Below are 5953 nucleotides of genomic sequence, written 5' to 3'. Positions count from 1 at the left end.
GACTTCCTCAGTGCTTCTAGCCGCCTCTCTGGAAGCAGAGGGAACTTCGGGGTTGATCTCCAGTCCCTTGCTCAAAGTGGCTGCTGATGGAAAGCTCTGTCACTGACCCTAACTCTCCCGCATGCACCTGGGTTCCCTGAAATTTCTGGAACGCACCTAGGAGGTTCGGGGTTGGAGCTGGAGGAAGCTGCACATTGGAAGGGAGAACGAGAAAAAAGAACAAGAGCATTGTTTTCTTCCCCCCCCCCATTCTTTTGAGAGAGTTGATTAGTATACCCTGTAATACAATCGCGATCCTGTGCTATGTAGATAGATAGAGATATAGAGACAGTCTTGTTTTGTATGTTCCAGATATCACCCAGAATGCCTCACGGGACCTAGGGCAGTAGGTAGAGCTGTCTGCTTTAAGCCTTGTTTTGCGGCGACCCGACTTATTGCCTAAAGCGGATTCTCCGGGTTTCTAGGAAGTGACATCAGGAAGTCCAGCGCGAGGGGGTGGGGGGGGCGCCTGTAAGGGCATCTTGCTCACAGCACTGAGCAGTTGCCCTGCATGTGGCCTGATTTATTTTCTTCCAGAATCGAATCTGGAATACAAAGGTAGCCGGCTCCGGTCCAGGAGACAGCACAGAGAGGAACAGAAGGAAGTTTCATCCCTGCACTTAGACCCAGAAAGGCAGGCCAAGGATGGAGTATCTCCCTGCCTGGGTGTCCGCTCCTCCTAATTTACAGTCTAATTGTGGAACGCTTTCGACCTATTTTGCTTGCCGTCAACATCAAAATGTCTCTCTTGATTGTAAACTTCTGGAAGGTGACACTGAGAACGTCTGTGGGTAAGCCAACGGTCCGGAGTGATAGGAGCTCACTGTTCCCGCAGCAGGCAGGCGACTTTCTATCGCCAGAATTCTATCATCCTTTTGGGATCGTAGGTATCAGGCTGACACTTTCTGGAACTCAGTTTTCCCATCAGTAAAATGAGAGGGTTTCCCTCCAGGCTCCTCCAGTGAGGCGCTGTGTGAGCCTCTGGGTCCCGTATCGCAGGTATGTTCTCTGATGTTTCAGTGACAGTACGGTGGGTTTTGCCGCGTGTGACATCGTCGTGACACCAGCCGTGTTGAAGGCTGGGGTGTGGGTGAGGCCAGAGCAAATGGAGAAAGAGCTGGCAGCGAAGAGGTCTCCCCTGGGAAAGCTGAGATCCAGGAGCACGTCCCTTTAGGTCTAAGGAAAGCAGTGACACACACCACCACCACCCCCCCCCCCCAGAGGCCCCCAGGCGAATCTGGCCAAACCACATCGTGTTCCGCCCACATAGAAGCACGGGGAGTCTCTGTCACAGGAGGTAAGGAAGAGCTCCTGAGGAGGTCCGCCAAGTACCCCTTGACTCGAATTTCAATCCTCGCACTGAATTCTATTCCCATTATTTAATTTCCTTCCCATCAGTCAGAATTAAATACCAAATCCCAAGCCCAGGTCTTCTCAAGTCCAATCGCCCCAACGCTTTGTTTCCAACTTACATAAAAGTTTAAATTTCCTCTTCCCCTGCTCAAATTTCTGCCAAAACAGTCATCAGCGATGAAATTTTTGAAGATAATTAGCATATCAGATATCTGTAAGAAGCTAATAGTGTATTTCTTGGATTATGCTTCTCTGGTTAGCTGTTATTAATCACAAATATTATTCATGTCATTTGAAATATTCCTGTTGGCGGATGTTTTTATGCTTGAAGGATTCTGGCTGAAAGTCTTGGGCGACGGACGCACCCCCTGCCCCCTTTGGAGAGGAGAGATTGGGTCGAGTCTTGTTGAACAGGGTTAACCTTCAGGGGAAACAGCATTAAGGGAAGTAATTATCCATTCACACTGAGCTGGCTACAAAGAAAGTGAGAAAATCACCTTCTCAGAACTCACATGAAAAACATAATGTAGTTAATATTAAATAAAGGCATTGGGCAACCTAGCCTCTTTTTACAGTGTGTTCTGATGTGTCCTTGATCAGGGGCTGTTTTGTTTATGATTAATGAATGACTCACCTTGGGCTGTGTTCCGTTCAATGCATACCTCATTATGAATTTGAAGAGGTCATTTGTTCCTTGGATTTAAAATAAAAACCTCTTTGTACATTGAGAAGGTTACGAGTTTGATATTGGTGCAAAATTGGGTCAAAGAGAATGCGGGACGTTTGTGTCGGGTTGTTTGTTGACACTGTTGTTTTTAACAAACAAGTTCACTTTTTAACTTTAGGCATTTGGAGAGCATGTCTAAGCCTGGGCTTTGATTTTAAAGTAGGTCCTAAAATTATGTGACTTGGACCCAACTTCTCCGTAGCAGCACTGCCTCCCGGACGCCATGATTCTGAAGGGCATCAGGTTGGTGGGACCCACATGGGCGAGGGCTGTCTGTGCTGCTCCAAGAGGGGCTGGTGGAGGGGAATTCAAGGGGCACAGAAACAAATCAGAAGTAAACACCATCTGGGGTGCCTGGTGGGCTCAGTCAGTTGAGCATTTGACTCTTGACTTCAACTCAAGTCATGATTCCAGGGGCGTGGGATTGAGCCCTGCATTAGGCTCTGCACTGGGCACGGAACCTGCTTAAAATTCTCCCTTTCTCTCTCCCTCGGCCCCTCTCTCCTGCTCCTGCACTCTCTCTCTCTAAGAGCAACAAGCAAAAATAAAAGAAAAACGAAAGAATCGCACCGAGGCCCAAGCACACAGCCAAGATCAGTTCTTTTTCCTTTTTCCACCATGTCCACCAGACTGGTTTGTAATGGCCTCTTTTCCTCTTTCTGGTCGGGTACTCTGTTCGTTTTAATTTCATTTCACTCATATTTAAATGGCAGAATGAGCCGTAGTTTGCAGTGTGCTTTGCCAGACCCTATAAAACTCAAATTTGATGCAGGAGGTCACAACTGGGGGGGAAAAAGAAATTCTGTGCCTGCCTTGTCTTTGTGAGATTCCTGACAAATACAGCCCTCTGATAAGGAAATATATGTGTCTCGCTCTTTCCTGGTACCTACACTCACACAGAATCACATTTATCAGAGGAAAACAGACGACAGATAGATGCATACATATGTACGTGCATAGCCATCCAGGGCCATGATGGGGACCACGAAGAGAGAGAACTTGGGTATTTGGAACCCATCGCCCTAAGCTTGGCAGTGAAAACGTTGCTTCCCAGCAGTGCAGACACAGACGTGTGGTTTACTACCTACGGGCCCCACCACCGCTCAGTTAATGATCTTTCCACAGGGTATGTGTGTTCGCTTGTGCATTCAAATGAGGGCTTGTCACGCAGAAATAGAAGCACGCACATGAATAGGTCTTGCCGGTTGGCTAAGGATACCCGCTCCGTGGTAGACACAGTTCACTAGTCAGCTAACCAACTTTTTTTTCAGGCAAGTTATTTCTTTATGTGTGAGAGGAACTATGTTCTTTGATCACAGCCGTCCAGATGGGATTAAATAATAGCAACTCTCAGAGACCCAAAGGGGTTACTCCTGGCTGTCACTGAATAGCTGTGTGACCTTGGGCAAGCCATTTCCCATTCTGGGCTTCAGGGCCATCGCTATAAAATGAGGGCCTTGGACTATATCCTCTTTATACTGTTCCTCACCATGAGTGTTCTATCTTTTTTCTTTTTCTTTTTCTTTTTGTTTCTAGAATGATGTGTCTCCCATCAGTGTTCGAGGATTCTATTCCCAAAACAAATATAGGAATAGCTCATCCAGGGGAGGACCTACCTCCCCTCGAAATGTCCTCTTTGTGAAGCGAGGTCTTACTATTTCACAAACTAAACCTGGAAGACCGATGTTTTGTCTGTCTCCATAACCTCCATTTGCCTCAAAGATACATAAACCCCTATCAGACGCTAAACACGTCCAGGTTTGTTGGTCACTATCTTCGAGCACCGTCATGACTGATCAGCAGACTGTTCACTTCGATGGCAAACAAATACCAAGTTTTACAGCTAGAAACAGAGGTCTCTTATTTTCTGACTTCACCTGTGGAAACGTAACTGGAATCGTCTTATCGCGAAGGAAAACACCAAGCGTAGTCTCCTCGCGGATATTTAGGGCAAGCTTGGCAATTTCCAAACTCAAGTGAACTTCCAAGAAAGTTAACAAAATTCCACAGAAAAGTTTCTTCAAATGACCATAAAACATTGTTAGAAGATTCGGGATCCAAATGGCAGTAATGATAACTTTTTAAATGCATTACAAAATTAGGCAGAAAACTTAGTTGTAGCAATATATATATATATAGAGAGAGAGAGAGAGAGAGAGAGAGAAGAGAGATGATTACTCTATACTCTTAAAAAAAAAAGTGGCTCCTACCAATTTAAGAAAATGGAAAAGGAGCCTGAAGGTGGTTTGTGAATCAGTTTTATTGTATGTCACGCTGGTAGCCATTGTCTATGCGTTTTAGCTTAAAAGCTAATTAAACCAGATTGGAAATACTTACGGCAACAAACAAAAATCCTTTGATTTGAAGATAAAGGCTTTGTGGGTGTTTTTCTTCATGATCACAAGATAGCTGATGCACCTACACTTCTGGAAGCTCCAAAAGCCCCACCCAAGGACTTTTCCTTACATCTCATCTGTCAGAACTTCCTCCTGCCCAAGGACACCAAGCACGATCCCCGCAAGGTCCCTGGAGAAAAAGAACATTGAACAGGGAGCGGTTCCCTTGTTCACCTACATCTGCTATACTTACCCATGATCACATCGCTAAGGAGTGCCAGTCTGTGCTCAAGTGATGCTTGAGACTTTATTAATGCCAATATATGCTTATTTCCTGGGAACCCCAAGCTTGGAGACCTGGGCACTCTTCTTCTACAGGGTTTGCTTTATCTTTTATGAGGGCTCAGATGTATGAGAAGATTACGATAACTGATCTTACCTGCTTTAACACATAGAAGACTGAGCTACCCCACAAACTCTCTCCTACATGCCTCTCTTCCCTCCTTTTTCTTGTGAGCAAGACTTCCCCACCTTATGTCACTGTAATGTCATTGTAATGTGAAGATGGCTAGGGAACATGGTTTGCACTGACTGCCCATCATATGGGAGAGAAGACAGAGCTTATCACTCACACGACAGGATTTGGAGCGAGGATATGGGTGCCAAGAATTCCTTCACTGGAACTCCTTTAATCTCCATAAAGGATGCTCACTGCTCCTTCCAATCTACGTTTATTTTGGCTTTTGCTAGTAACACCCAACCTTTGTTTTGCATAATCAAACTACCCTCTTCCCAATCCATGTTGGGTGGGAATAATCCCATCTCCTAGCTTGAAACGTGTCATGTGACCAAGACCTGGAGGATCAATCGGTGAATAACCCTTTCTCCAAAGACACTGGCTCAGAGAGTGCCTTCGTCCATTCAGGCTCCCCTAACAGGATACAGAACATAAGTGGCTTATAAATAACAGACATGTGTTTGTCATAGTTGTGGAGTCTGGAAGTCTGAGATCAGGGTGCCAGTATGACTGAATTCCCATGAGAATTCTCTTCTGGGGTTGCAGACTGCTGATTTCTTGTGTCCTCACATGGCCAAGAGCAGAAAGGTGAAGCAGGCTCTCCCATGACTCTTCTAAGGGCGCTAATCCCATTCATGAGGGCTCTACCTCTATGACATCATCAAGATCCCAATTACCTCCCAAAGGCCCCACCTCTAATACCATCACGTTGAGAGGGAGGGGTTCACCATGTGAATTCTGGGGAAACACTTTCAGTGCATTACTGAGGTCATTATCATTAAGATGAAATAAAAGAAGTTTCCCATGGATCTTTGGTGGAACCATAGGAAAAAGACGCTCTTTCTCCCCCGGGGGACCTGGACCAGGTATAGTGTAACATAACCTATACACCAAAAGTCTCCTTTATTATTATTATCATTATTTTGTTATTTTATTTTACTTTATTTATTTTACTTTATTTTATTTTACTTTATTTTACTT

General features: G+C 45.2%; 1 long non-coding RNA gene across 1 annotated transcript in view; it reads left to right on the top strand.

Moving 5' to 3' along the window:
• Window positions 1–2153: 2153 nt before the first annotated feature.
• The window catches only part of LOC121010010 (uncharacterized), a 12043-nt gene continuing 8243 nt past the window's right edge, over window positions 2154–5953 (top strand). Inside the window, exon 1 of the long non-coding RNA XR_005780960.1 lies at window positions 2154–2362. This is a non-coding gene — a long non-coding RNA (uncharacterized LOC121010010). The remainder of the gene's footprint in view (window positions 2363–5953) is intronic.

This window comes from Herpailurus yagouaroundi, unplaced genomic scaffold (genome assembly GCF_014898765.1).
Source record: "Herpailurus yagouaroundi ecotype Mexico unplaced genomic scaffold, PumYag 190, whole genome shotgun sequence".
Classification (NCBI taxonomy): Eukaryota; Metazoa; Chordata; class Mammalia; order Carnivora; family Felidae; genus Herpailurus; species Herpailurus yagouaroundi.
This window is presented reverse-complemented; position numbering and strand designations above follow the sequence as displayed.